The 15,291-nt window shown below is 38.8% G+C and overlaps 1 protein-coding gene across 2 annotated transcripts in view; it reads right to left on the bottom strand.

The window, feature by feature from the left end:
• Positions 1-15,291, bottom strand: part of erbin (erbb2 interacting protein) — a 68,009-nt gene that overhangs the window by 47,542 nt on the left and 5,176 nt on the right. For both annotated transcript variants that reach the window (XM_049603702.1, XM_049603701.1), the window contains exon 2: positions 6,525-6,599. The gene's annotated coding sequence lies outside the window, so the exon portion shown is untranslated. The remainder of the gene's footprint in view (positions 1-6,524; positions 6,600-15,291) is intronic.

Below are 15,291 nucleotides of genomic sequence, written 5' to 3' on the forward strand. Positions count from 1 at the left end.
CTACTGTATTGATACAATTAGGACTTACATTTCTATATATGAGTGTAGAGCAAGGGAAACTAATTACTTGTTATCACCAGCCACAGAAAAGGTCATTAGATAAGGTAAATATCATTATGGTTAGAAACCTTTGATGTTTGTGTTACATTAGGCATGAATCACTTGATAAATCATAAAAATTTAATCAAAATTTTCTGCCAACAAAACAATAATGGAAATGTTTCTATGATAAACAATGTTAAATACATCATCAATCTGCATATAAAGCATGTTTTAAGCTAGGAGTTGATCAAACACTCTGTGCATTACAAAGTCTTTCCTCTCTACATGTTGTTTGGACAACTGAACTGAGCATCACTGCTCTAAATGCCATTGAAGCTGCTGAACAATAACTGTGTGCCTCGTCTTGCTCTGAGAGAGCAAATGTTTCATTTGCAGGTCAAACACTGTATGTACTAAATTTCATGATCATGAATACAACCACAACCTTTTATGGACTACCTTGCTGTGTCTCGAAAAGCCACTTCCTGGCGACATGAAGACTGACGTCATTTATGCTGAGATGTGCAACAACAGGGTATCCTGTGAGACAAGCTCACCGCAGCCGTCAATTGACGGTAGTTGACTATCAATTTTACTATCACTTCAAAAAATGTGCAAGAACCTTTTTAATCAGCTTTCATCCGAGAAAGCATGCTACTTTCAGACAAGGGTTTTTGTATGTCTGTCCTGTTGGCTAAATTTTCTTTCTCAGGATGCCAAATGCATGACCCACCCTACTCAGCCTCTTAGTGGTTTAGACTTGTTGGTTGGCTTGGTTAGGTTGGGCAGGTTTAGGCATAAGGAGTGAGACTAGTTAGGGTGAGAATGTCAGGGTAAGCCAATCAGAGGCAGAAAATGGCAGAGTAGGGCACGTCATGCCTTCGCTAGTTGGGGTTTTTTGGCACAGTTTAACCTCAATGGTCATAGTTCAAATGTGTGTGAGCAAAGTTGATTTCTGAGCCAAGGTTGCTGTGAGGCCCATTAAATGTGTGCAGCATAGTGAAATACATGTCAGGTAAGGCTTATTGAATAACTTCACCTGCTTGGTGTTCCATATGAAACATAGAAACACTTGTAGTTAGAAAGGCTCTGTTTATTGACAAGAAGCAGCTGATATTAGTCGAAAGAGTGCACAGCTGCCTTTTCAAATGAACTGACTGCTTTATCAACTGATGGCTGGCGGCCCTCTGTGGCAAAGCACCCTGCTCATCATGTTGGTCCTTTCCCTCTCTCTACATGCATGAGTTTTTCTTCCTTCTCTTGTACCATTTCTCTTATCACTTGAATTCCTATTTTTACAATGGTCCTACAAATCCACAGCAAAGCCGTCCATTTTGAAAACTAAATGTGACAAGCAAAAGACTGCAACGACACAAACAGATCTACAGATGACTTGCCAGAAAGGTTTGCATAACTGTTTGCATAAATGTTGCATCATCTACACTGTCCAACTTATATTTCAAATAATTTGGCCGGAGATTCCTGAACTCCCTCCTTTCCCCTAAAGATATAGAAAATGAATTGAATTGTTAAATTAACTAGCATCAAGCAAACATGCTTGAAGCCTAATAAAACTTTGAGCATCTCTCATTGGTGATTTAAATAATGTTTTTGTCCACATCATGTTTTGTTTTGTTTGTTTTTCTTTTAAATATCAACACATTTAGGTCTGATGTCATTCAGAGTGGAAGTCTGGATTTCTGGAGTGCAGATTCTTCCTCATTAAGACCTAACCAGGGCAACGAGGGAGAGAGCCCTGCTGGTTATAAATAGTGACCTGCTCAAAAATCCCTTCTGCCGGTAAGTTATTAATTAAAAATGAGATCCACTTAAATATGAGCCCATGAGATTCATTTCTGCAGAGAGGTGACCCAAACAATGGCATTAGCCCTTGTTAACAATGTTGTAATAACTATAAGGGTTATGGACAAGAGTCTCAGTATTTCATAGCTTTCGGGCTCTTTACCAGAGAGGATCAGCAGAATAGGTTTCAACATAGAAAGTACAAAGTCACTGGCTTGCTGTCACATGAACATGGCTGTTAAAGCAGTAGACAAATATTTGGCTACTTAAAAGGGTACAGTGCAGTATCATTAGTGGGTTAAGCTGATCAATTTGAAAGATTCTGCTGCTCCTAAACAGCCAAACAATCATCTAACTAACAGGCAATACTCCATAACCCTTCAGGCAACCATAACCCTCTGCACTAATAGCGTGACAGCTGCCAACACCTCCTTGCAACCTGCAAAAACAATGGAATGCCTTCCTGTCATGACTCATAGTATTTTGACTGAGTAAACTATGATACTGCACAAATAAACAACAGCCAGCTGTTTCAATTAAATAACCACAATAATGGCAAGAAAAAAACTGTGGTGACATTTTGCACACCCATCACTGCCTTTGAAATGTTTCTGTTGGTTGAAAACTGCATTTAAACTTCAACATTTTGCTCTTTCTGAGGATGGTGCAAGGTCGTTAAAATCCTGCATAAACCTTTAAGCCACAACATTAACTAGCTGACACTCCTCTCCCCGTGGGTATTATACAACAGTATAGGGAGCTATTAATGGCAAGCTGTGAGTTAGGCTATTTTTCCTTAATGTACCATTATTCACACTTTTAATCTATGCATGTGACAACCACAAAAAAAACTGTATACAAAGGCAGAACCTCATTCACTCTACACTAAGATCACTTCCTTGTGACACTTCCAATAAACAGAGTTACTTTATTTACCATTACCATTTATTTTGAGCCGTGACATACGAGAGAAACAGCCAATTAGTGTTTACAGTAAACCAAGTGTGCTGAATTTACAGCAAGTTCAAGTGCTACAGACTAATGTTGCTTGTCTCATTTCCAAATCACAGAGCTGGGGAAGACCTGGAGGGCTATCTGCTCATGATCTAGGCTACTGCCACAGATGGCCAAGGATGGAAAATAGCAGAGGAATGGATAGTAAATTAACAAGGCCAGACATAAAGAGCAATAGCAATATAAAATTTATACAGCATGCCGTACTTTTGCTTTGTGTGGTACATAATTAGACAAAATCTTCTTAAATGTATTTACTGAAACTTGAATAACAAATGTATATTGTTTAAGACACCAAAAGACACTCTCAGTGACACTCATGTTTGAAAAAATGATGCTTCCAGTAAAAAAAAGATACAGAGCTATGTATTAGATACAGTTGCTTGTCTGTTTGTGTGTTTGTCCATGTAAGCGAGAAAGACAGAGGGAGTGAGATGCAGTTTGCCAATAACCAGGTCAGACACATTTAGGTCAGAGCCATGTATCCATGCAGACAACTGCCGCATTTTCCTTGTTTGCCTCCTGGAGAATATGAAAATGGATAACATTCCCCTAATGCCTTGTTAAAGTCATAAAGTCTGCCCATTAAATGCTCTTCACAGTTAACGATGAAAAAGCACAGGAAAAGATGCGTCGACATATAGCATACTGTCTTTCCCACTCTCAAACATAACGTTTTTGAATTAAAGAACCAAAAGAACTAAAAGAGGATGATTTATGTTAAAGATGGTTTAATACTGACTTAAAATGAATGAGAATAGGTATAGATTTAAGATAGTGAAATAGTATTAATATATAATTTTACAATAACAGAAAAAAATAGGCTGGAGAAGGGCATGTTCTTAATCACATATAAATACTTACTTTTGTATTAATCTAACAATAAACAAGGGGCCTCCTAAAGAAAAGTAATGAACAAGCTTTGGTAATTTTCTCACTGATTTGAAAACACACTGAACAATGTCCTCTGCATCAAGAGCTGAATGTGAACTACTGTAATTTACACAGTTTTCTCATACAATAGCAACAGCTTGTCTTATTTCAGGAGAAAGACAATGAATTATGATTACTGGCCCTGTCTCCATCTTGCTTCATGTTATCTCCACTATCGACAATCTCTAGCTGCATCAGAAGCATGTTGGACAGTGACAGAGACAATGACAATATAAAAATAAAGTGAAAAGGGTCACTGCGGCTCCCCTCAGCTTTATGGAGCATTATATCAAGGTTTAGCTTATTGTTTAGCTGTCGAGCCGCAACTGCACTATTTTGGTTCACTGTCACCACTCTCAAAGCCTTGTTTTAGCCACAGTAGGCAGCTTTGAAACCCATAACAGCAGACAGACACAGGTGGAGACTAGCTGGTAGTGACCAAAACAGAGCTATAAGAGAGAGAACATTGGACTGACATTTGTAAGACTGTATGAAACATGACTCATGACTAATAATGTTGCTCTCTGTGTCCATAACTTGTTTCCATTGCCCCATAGTGCTTAAAAATGTGTTACTGCAAATTTTTACATCACTGATACGTCACCAACGGGCAGCTATAGGGCTGTTGATTTTAGTCCAACAAATCGAGACAAGGGCCTGCACCTCATTATCAAGAAAAGTCTGAGGGTCTAATAATGGCAAAGTTGCCTCAGAGCTAAAAGTACTGTCAGCTGAAACTGAGTGCATGGAATAATCAATTAGATGTTCTGGTAAGATATCAGATCACATGCATAAGGATAGTTAATCCAATCTGTAGATACTGTCCATCACTAGACACAGCTGTTATACCGATTAATTCTCTTGAAGAACAACTACTCACTTAGTATAAGAAACCCACTTATGAGAAATCAGTATCTAGCACAAAGGCTGCCAACCAAGTCTGACAGTAAGAGTTTGCACAAAAAAGTTCCTCCTCTGGAGGCACATTTTCAAATCTCTGGCATATTTCAAATACATTTCATTCAATGAATGAAAAGATATTCTGTCAAAGAAGGAACTGAGGGAATCTCAACTTTAAAGAAAAATCATGAATGCAGCAGTGCTGTGAATATTACAAACAACAGCAAAAACCCTTTGTAAACTGGTTTCACATAAAATCAAAAAAATTGGAAGATGCATCCCACTTACTTTAAAAAAGCAGCAAATAACCACTGCTAATGTGTTAATTTATGGTAGTCTGTATCAGTCCTTAAACTGACAGACATGTATAGATCGCAACGCTCTTACACACTGTAGTACCGTAATCATCATCTAGCATCGTATCAGTGATTCTCTGCTCCATATCATTTGTTTAAATGTATGAAAATAAAATGAAAAGATATCCATTTTATGGACCAAAAAAAGTGGGAAATTAGAGACTAGTATGTTGCCCTTGGTTTAGATCCAGGTTTTGAATGTAGATTGATGCAAAGCCTGCAGCTGTGTGAAAGTTATGCAAATAGAGAGCCTATGAGTTACAGAAAAAAACTAAGTAGTCAAACGCATAAATGCGAAGTGTTGCACTTCAGAAAAAGCAATATTCTTAAGCTTTGCATGGCAAACTTGTTCCTGTCAGTAATACCAAAGAAAATTAGTAAAAAGAGTTGTGTAGGAATGAGCCCTAAAACCCTGAAATCAGATTTCATTTTAGCAGTCTCTGTTTTTTGAATGGGTTCTGCATTACAAATAAGGTTTGTGGTTCACACCAAGAGATTTTCACGTTTTGTTTTAAGTCATAAAATACATCAGTAAATACCCCAATAGTACATTATGAAGCCTTTAAAAGATGCTAACAAGTGGCTAAATTAGACAACAGAATGTCATCTAGCAAAGCAGCTTTACAGCCTCATTGTGGTGGCAACATTGAAGTCATGCAACCATGGTGTAGTTCGTTTGTAGCCTAACATTATAGCTTTTTACTTCTGTTGATTGCTTTACGCTTCAAAAATTATAAAAGCTGTGTTCATTTGGGAAGATTATCTTGCTGAACAAAATATAGTATCAACATCATGTATAAGTATTGTAAACTTTAGTTTGCCACTGAGCTTATTTTATGCAATAATCCAAAATCCAATGGAAAAACCCCAATGGCTTTTTTGTCCAGGGAACCAGGGTGATGTTAACTTCAATGTTGGCCTAAAAATCATCATCCCTGCAGCACTCTATTTGAGCCCTCTCTTATTATGAGGTAAGTACAGCAATGTCAGTCTTAATCACCGTCATCTGTTGTTCCTCAAGAATTTGGTAAAGGTCTTTTGTAGTCTATTAAACAAGGTTTGTGAGGGTGAGAGAAAGTCCTTTTGTATCAAGCCACCGTCTGACTGAAACCCTTGTGTTTGACTACATTGTGTTCCATTCTCAGTAGGGTATGGTCTGAAATAACTATGATGCTATTTATAAAGTTTTCTTTACCTTTTTAAGATGAAAGAGGATGGTGACTGCACACAGAGCTAGTTTGGCAGGTGTATCATGTCTTGGCCTCCAGGAGAACAGGGTGAGGCACTCTTGTTGTTTCTTGTTAGAGTTAGACTCGTATTTGACATAAGCACATCACTTGTGTGAGTCCACAAAATTGCTTAAAGAGGCAAATTTAAATTGAACCCCAAAAAACGAAGCTAAATACAGATTAAGCCTTAGTAACATAACTCCTGATAATTGGAGACTGCATGAAATAAATACGGTGATGTAAATACCTTGTCATTTAGGACTCAAGCGCCTGGATCCCAGTGGATGGCAGATGATAGATCCAACAGCAACAATTTGCTTATCTAATGCAAAAGGACAAAGACAAAAGACAGCATAAGCACCAACACATGAGACAAACAGTACGAACACCAACAACAAACTGGCTTGAATCCTCTTGCAACTCAACTATCAGAATGTTGTGGAATTATCTTGCAATACTTATTAAAGTTAACACCAGTAGCATTTAAAAGATGACAATTTTATGCTACAATAACATGACCAGCCAGAGATCTGAAAAGATAGGTAATGTGAGAGACTATACAGTCTCTTGCAGTACATATTGTTGTATTAATCATGTAATTTGTTGTACATATTGTTAGATATATCATTTGTCTAATCCCTCGTGAGTGATGATGGAAAAGTGCAAAAATCCAACCTGTATAATGGGATTAGATTAAGCTCCTGTAAGATCTTTTACATGTTCCATGGTACACGTTAATTAGCACTCAAATTTAGGTCAAAAGAACCTCTCTCTCTCATCATGCTAAGTTATGCTTGTGGCGCTTGGGGTTGTCTCTGCAACTGTGGAAGCTAATGTTCAGTATGTTCAAGCAAAAATTTGATCTGTCAGCAAATACTTCACTAACTACATAAAGCTGTTGAGTGGGGGGTGGAATTTATTAAGTTTAGGATATACTAAAATAGCAAGACTCCTCCTATGTGCCAACTTGGTCCTCCTGCCTGAGGACACACAAGAAGTATAGATAGAAACACACTGTAAATGGATTTTTACCATGAAGGATGAACCAACTCTCAGTAATTGTTATGCAAAACATTTTTTATAAAGCCTAAAATAACACCAAATACCTATCAATCTGGAAATCAATCATTTGCATTCGTGGGGGTTTCGGTGCAGCAGTGTACTGAAATGTAATTTAACTGCCTTTGCCAATTCAGTTCAGTGTAAGTGTCTTTTCTACGTTTTGATAAAATTCACAGACTCCTCTTTGTGTTTCACCAAGGGCGGTGCTTTACCCGTCCAGTCCACACACACGGAGCAGAGCACAGGAGACGAGAGACAGGTGAAATGAACAGTACTCAAGTTGCCACCAGTTCGTTATTTAGCAAACAATTAAAGAAAGTTCCAAAAACCAAACAGGGACAAATGTCAACTGCACCAAACATTTAAAAATAAAGCTAAAATACATGTGTTTCTTACACGTGTTTCCAGCTGTTGGGCGGTGCTTGGTGCCTCGGTCGACTGTTTCCAACATGGGTCTGGGGCTGGGTCACAAACTTTCTTATTTTACAGCTAAACGGTACACTAAAATGTGTCTCTGAAACATCTGAGGTGAGAAATAGACAGTGCATTTACAGAATCTTGATTCATATTTGATCAGAGCTGCCTAGTTTGACAGAGTGCAGTTCACCAGCAGTGACTTACATGGTCGACAGCTGCATTACAGACTCCCTTGCTCTGATTGGTTGTTTTTGGTGCACCATGGGCAATTCTAGCGAATGCCATTAGAAGCAGTGGGAGGAGGAAGAGAGACATGATTTTTTCAAAGACTATCCGTCTCATTACTTCTTTCAGAGTATAGTGACAGTTGAGCAAGTATGGCACAAAGTTATTTTCGCCAAAGTTACCAACCGCAGCTTTAGGACAAGTTTCAAGCGGGTAAGTGGAGCCAATTCAATCAATAATAATAATACTGTGAAGAAACTTATGATTAAAACCCTTAGTTATTAAAGCTGTCAACCTAGGGGATGTCTACAAATGTATACAGAATTTGTAGGCACTGATACAAGATTCTGAAGTCAGAAGTGTTCTGATTTCCATTTATAATGAGAGTAGTATTGACCAATCACATATGAGTGGGCTCTGGTTGCCTTCAGGTAAGCAGTCCGTGTGGAGAGCAAAAGAAGCGGAACACACTGGCCGTAATGCAATCTCGGAAACCATCTGACGACAACTGCCTGAACCTGTCTCAACTTGCTAATCAAACTGTGAACAATAAACAGCACACAGAAGAGAAAGTCTTAGCCCCTATATATGCTGGCTATGCTGAATCTCTAGAAATATTGATAGCGATACGACACAAGTAAATTAACAATTTGACAAGAATTTGAATAAGATAATGATCAAGCTGTTTTTGTGCTGCAAGCATGTACAGCTACTCCATCGGTGCATCATACATTGTAATGCACAAAGAAAATGAGCTCATTTTATTGAAATCTGTCCATTTTATGATGGTAATCCAGCTTGCCTAAAAAACAAGAACCTGAACAAGCCTCAGCTTTGAAATGTGCAAAATATTGCTTCTCAGGTCAGAGCACAACATAACACAGAGTATTGTCTGTGCATGTCTGGAAAAGCATTAGCTTTGCCAGCTGATCTGAGACAAAGTGAGCCAGCTAAAAGATAGGATCATCCCTCCACCATCCTCATCGAGCACAATAGAGCTATAGAGCAGGAAAGAGGGAGGGATAAAAACAGGCAAGAAAAAGAGAGGGGGAGAAAGACAGGGAGCAAAAGAGAATTTTGACTTATTCATAGGGTGTCCCAATCAGCTGCAAACACATTGGACTGCACTGACACCCATTAGTTTCTGCTCCACTTCCTCCTCGGTGCCTTTATCCTCATCTCATCTATTTGGGATACTGAATCTTGCCAAACAAAAGTTCCCTCCGTCACACACTGGAATAGAGCATGAGAAGCATCAATTTTCAAAGTGGGGGTGTTGGAGGTGGGGGAGGGGGCACACTGCAGTGACACCAACAGCCTTGTCTCATTTGCAGCTACTTGCCTTTCGTTCAAATAGCTCCATCGCTACTGTAGCCATACTGTGAAACCACATAAGGTGGGTGAAGGAAATCACCTGCATCTTGTTTGCATGAGCTCCATCAGTGAGGAAGTACTCTGCCCTGTGCACAATAAGATTTATGTGCTTCTGCATCACGAAGTGTGTTCTCAACATTTAGGCCGAATAAATGTCATCCAGAAAGTGTTGCTGATTTTTGCTCTGTATATATTACTGCAATCTGACAATGCATCAAAAATCTCTCTGAAAACTAACTTATTCACTCGGATGACGGTTTCAAGGGAGGACGAGAAAAACTTTTACCCTTACTTTGAATTTATATGTTACAAATAATAACGACATGCTGGAAACTTTACGATCAAGATCTATTAAGATCAGGAGCTCTGCAAATCTCTTGCTATTCTCCTCTCAACTTGATAATTAATAAAGATAAAAAGATTAAAGATACATGAAGTGGCCCAAACGCACCAATCTGACGACGGCAACAAAGGTCGACTGTCGCATCACCTCACCTCATCTGTGCTGGCCAAAAAGTTTCATCTGAAAACACAGCAAAGTCTTCAACAACAGCCAAGTGGCATGTACATTCTGTGCCTGTGTGAGAGGAGATAACTCTTACTAGTCACAGGCGGCAGTAGTATACGTCATTAAAAAGGGGAAACCAGGAGACCGACAGAACAGATTCAATACACAAGTTAGACAGTAAGCACATTAACTAAAGAACATGATGTTGAAAGAACACATGATATTTACTGTGCACTAACAAACAATAACACAAACAACTACAAACCATTTCTGCTGAATCTTACCTAATATGACAAGTTTATTTTGATCTCACGCCCTCTTGACTTTGGTTGTTTGTTTGCTTTCTTCATTTAAGTTTCTGTTCTCGTGCACTGAACTGAACTGCCAATCAAAGTACTTTAATTTACCAATGCTAAGCCAACATGCTGAATTGTCCAAAACATAAATAAAAATAAAATAAAAAAAACCTGACAAGGGCTGACTACAGCCGGTGGTGCAGGAAACATCACCAAAAACAGGGCGACAGATGGCCTGACCAGTGGCCAGCTGTTGGCTTGGTGTGTAAGGGCCCTTAAAAACTTTGGAAACATAACTTCAGACCTCAGAAAACTAACACCTGTAGTGCAGACCACTGCCCTATCTCGTAATGCTGTCAAAAATGAAAAATAATTTGTGTGTCTGCCCCATAATTTGGATCCGCTCCAAAATTGAATGGATTCTGCCTTGGATCATGCTACACCAAGTTTCATGAAAATCACAGCAGTAGTTTTTCCATAATCCTGCTGAATAACAAACAAATGAAACCGAAAACATAACCTCCTTAGCAGAGGTAATAATACAAAATTAACTGGCCCTTCTCATCACTCAGAAATGGCAGAGCTTAATTCAACTCTTTATGCAGTCAATCAAAGAAATGAAACCAAGTAAAAAAGTTGCTTGTTTGTTTTGTTTGCTATGGTAATAATGTCATTAAAATATAACTAGGCTAACTGAGCATTGGTAATACCCGTTTTTCTGTTCCATGTCTTGGCCAGTCTGTTCCTTTGCTCTGCTAATAGACTCTGCAGAGCACTGTAAACTAAAATCGAATTTGGCTCGTTCTCAGACTGCTGTCAAATACGATGCCGTGAGCAAACACAAAGACTTGTATACTCACTGCAGTTCAAAGGTGTGTTCGTTAAATGACATCAGCGCTCAAAGGAGACGCTCAAGGATCAAGGTGGGAACAGACAAGACTCATAAGTTCTTTAGCACTTGTGGCAAACATATGTAAACACAGAGCTATACTAGAACTGCAAATGGGTCAGATGACATCACAGCCAGGCGATGGTTAATTGGGGTCAGCGAACAAGGTGCTGACCAGCCTGCGCCTGTTCAGCCTACTTAAATTGCAGCACACTGCAGCAATTGAGAGCCAAATATGGAGCTTATTTATGGGCCCAAACCCACCACTTCTGCACACAAACCAAATTTTATATCATTTGATGCCTTAGCTAACAGCTGTTGGCATTTTGCACTCAAATGTAGCTTGGGCGATCCTTTTACAAATTAACAGCTCTAAAAACAATTGTGATTTCACCAACAACACAATGACTCAGGCAAGAATTGGAGGTAGTCAGAAGAAGTGTCCACATTATGTGGTCAACTACATCATAGACCGCACTGGAGGGCCATTTAGTTAGTTTGTAGTGTGTGTGAGCAGATGTAAGTCATTTTTATGCTTGTGCAGTCAGTCATTGCATGAAATAAGCACCAACAACAAACCATAAACTCCTTGAGTAACAACAAAAACATTATGTGTCCATGTACAAGGATAGTAACTAAACAAGACAAATTTTATAATTTCTATTGAGAGTTGTCTGTCTGTGAGCCAAGAATTGATCACAGTCTATTGTTTTGTCCTTGAGGACGGATCGTAGTCCAAGGAAATGGAGGTTATGTATACAATAATTTGCATATTGCGTAGAGAAAAAGCAGATTTGAGTTGCAATGTATCTCAACTGAACATGGTCACAAAATAGTCTAACATGAATAAAAGGTGGCAGGATGGAGTCTGTTCAGAGGGATGCTGTGTCACCACAGACTATCAGGAAACTGATCGGTAATTGTTTTTATTAACCCTGGCTTTTCTAGTCCAGCTGTGAAACAACAACAAACAGTCCATCACCTGCAACAAACAAATCCAGAAACAAATAGAATTATCAATGCATTGATCCTCCTGAAGATTTAGGCATTTAAAGCGCCAAAAGTAATACAATCAGCTGAAACGAAGGATCCAGAATTGTGTCATATCAGTGAGTGTGTAAAAATATTTTTTGGATGCATGCTCTTCTGCAGTGAATATGAATGAACATGAATATGGATGAACCAGACTGCACTGAGCCTAAGCGCTGTCCCAGATGTTACAAACAATTCTGCATTTGCTTGAAACAGTACAATTCAGAGATGATACCATGTAACTGAGCCTGCTGACTGCAGTTTGTTGGAAGCCCACTTTTATAGCCAAGTTTGCCTAAAAATACAGCTACACTATGTATATGGAATAAAATATATATAAAGTTTGTTACAAATAGGCTAGTGTTCCTGAATTGTGTTTCTACTACTCAGCCCATTTTTTCACACTTCTCCTTATGGTGGGCATATCTGCCAGAGGATGACTGCACTGACCCAGGGTACCATATTTTTCTTCAGCATGCATTTTTCATGTTATGTTTATAAGTTATATACATGCTGATGTTTTGGTGTTGTGCTGAGGTACTGTTTGACTCTGTGTCCAAGCAAGCACAGAGTTCAGCTCAGACTGCTTATCATGTGCAGACAGCCTGAAGACAATGCATTCCCCAGCCTACAGCACATGAAATCAGTTAGGCTAGACAGTATGAAGGCAGCTTAAAGCACAAATACGACGCATATCTGTAGCTGATATTACAACAGACTATTTCATGCAAGGTTTACTTCTAAGAACTTTTCTTTCCTCTTTGGTAATCAAAACCCTTTCAAAACTCTTCCATTAAAAAAATATTCTCCATAAATGTCTTGTTTTCTCCATAAATGTCTTGTTTTCATGCCAGTATTTTTATTTCTTATTTATTTCTAATCACTTTTCCATGTGCTATGTGGGGGAGATTGGAGCTGTTCAGAACATGCTTCTCTGCGGTGTCTTAATCAGCAAGAAGACACAAAACTGAAAAAGGATTTGGCTTTATGAACATATCTGCTGATAAACAGCAAGACTGATCGAGGCAGAGACAGATGTTCTCCTATCTGGGTCACAGAACCAGGCAAATCATTAGGAAGAAACTGAATGCACAGATGTATGTTAAAACTGGCAGAAGAGCTTGTCAAATATTACACAAATGCTGTGTCAAAATATAGACTCACAAAACTTGTCATGGTTCGATCATGTATTATACGACAGGCCTCCATTGCACTTAATAGGCTATTCATTCAATATTGATATCTGCAGCTGTAGATAATGCACATTACCTGCTACTTGTTAAGCCAGCTTTGATAGCAAATGGGCAACAGACCAAGAAAGAAATCCATAAACATGGGCTTTTATCTTTGACTGATTTATCACTATGAAGAACAAACTGGAAGTTAAATATTACGGATGACCCACAGATCATCACCAAGGGCTAGATGCATAAAACGCTGTCTGTTCATGACTAAACTCCGTGTACGCACAAAGGCAGAAATATGCATACGCATTATTTTGGTCAGATTTATGAAGCCATGCGTATGCCTGATTCTGTTTTTTTAAAATCTCAATCACTGTGGCGCTGGATGCATGTCCACAAGCCTCATTTCCACATCCACAGTCAGCCATGAATGAATGTAGAAACACCCAAAACATATGTTTGCATATCAGTATTCCACCACTCATTAGACCTGTCAGTGAGAAATGTGGTAGTTGTCATCACACACGGCTGTAAATATTTGTAGCGCCTGTACCACTAATTAATCACAATTCTGCAAACTATAGTTGCGGTAAAATCTTGATCATTATGATTATTTAACGTCAAAAGGTTGATTAATGATTCACTCATAGCACACAGGCCAAGCCGACTGTGTGCTTTGCAAGATAACAATAAACCGATCATTTACAGGGAGATGAAAGTAAATAAAATGATAAACTGCAACACTCGTAAATTATTTCAAATTAAATTTCTACTGTTTGTACCTTTGACTGATATTTTACAGAATACCCTGTAAGCTGCAAAAGTAATAATGCAATTAGTAAAACTGTCAAACACCCTAAAGCAATGTTATCCACCTCTCAGGTTATATTTAATCTCCTCATCATATCACCCACAACTATCTCAGGTAAAACTGTGTGTATGCCTGCGCTGAAGAATGTGTGGGGTGTGCACACTCTCACCACACATTCTTCCTTTACAAATACCAGTTTATGTGTGGAAAAGGGCATACACATGGTTTTTGTGGGAACACATCGTTTATGCATCTGATCTCAGATTGCTGATCAAAATCACCACTACACAGGTTTGCTGACAAATATTTATTATAAATTAATTGCAGTCTAAAAGTAAAATTCTTTTTAGAATTTGGAGTATCATTAGAAAGAAAATGGTAAAATCACGCACCAACACTTAAAGTATCTTCAAGAATAGTCAGAACAAAACAGTCTCTTAAAGAGCAGACACATTTGGTAGAGAGAAGTCAGTGCTTTTTATACAGCCTGAGGACGGTCAGTGGGACTGCACTGTTGCTATAAATTATAAATATCAGCTCGGGACATCCCTAGACTGAATATAGCCTGCTCCAGATCAAGTTAGCTGTGCTGCTTCAGTCACCATGGTGATCTACCCTTACGAAGAGTGTGGCACTATTGTGACATGAAAGTTTAATATTTGCTAAAAAAAAAATCCATCCAATCACCAGGAGGCCCATGCTCATCTATACAATCTTAGTGGGTCCTTGGTAACAAATATCCTCTCAGAAGGATGAAATATATGCACACTGCTCTCTTCATCCTGGTTGTTCCTACAGGGAAATGACAATGGTTTGACCACTAACAGTTGTCCTCAGGTGGCTGACTAATCCCATGACCTTGCTTTGTCACACAATTTGTAACTACAGTAATTGCCTGAAATCAATCGCCCATTGTTTTGCACTCTGCTGCATGCTTTCACCTGCTTCAAGGAAGGGGACAAAATTATCTCCAGCCTCTGCAGAGATTCAAACTGCGCATTGAAAATCGTATGGAGAGACTCAAAGGAAAACACTGCAGAGACGAACTCCCACCAAAACCAGTCAGAGCACATGCATAAACTCTGTATTTTACTAATAGCTTAAACAAAGACGTCGCACCAGTTCAAACACTGAAACTGTGTGCAGAGTGGAGTGCTGTTATAGAAGTTGGTTGATAATGTCAACACCATGTTTACCCTCCCTCTGTTGCAGCCAA

The sequence above is a fragment of the Epinephelus fuscoguttatus genome, linkage group LG18 (assembly GCF_011397635.1).
Source record: "Epinephelus fuscoguttatus linkage group LG18, E.fuscoguttatus.final_Chr_v1".
Classification (NCBI taxonomy): Eukaryota; Metazoa; Chordata; class Actinopteri; order Perciformes; family Serranidae; genus Epinephelus; species Epinephelus fuscoguttatus.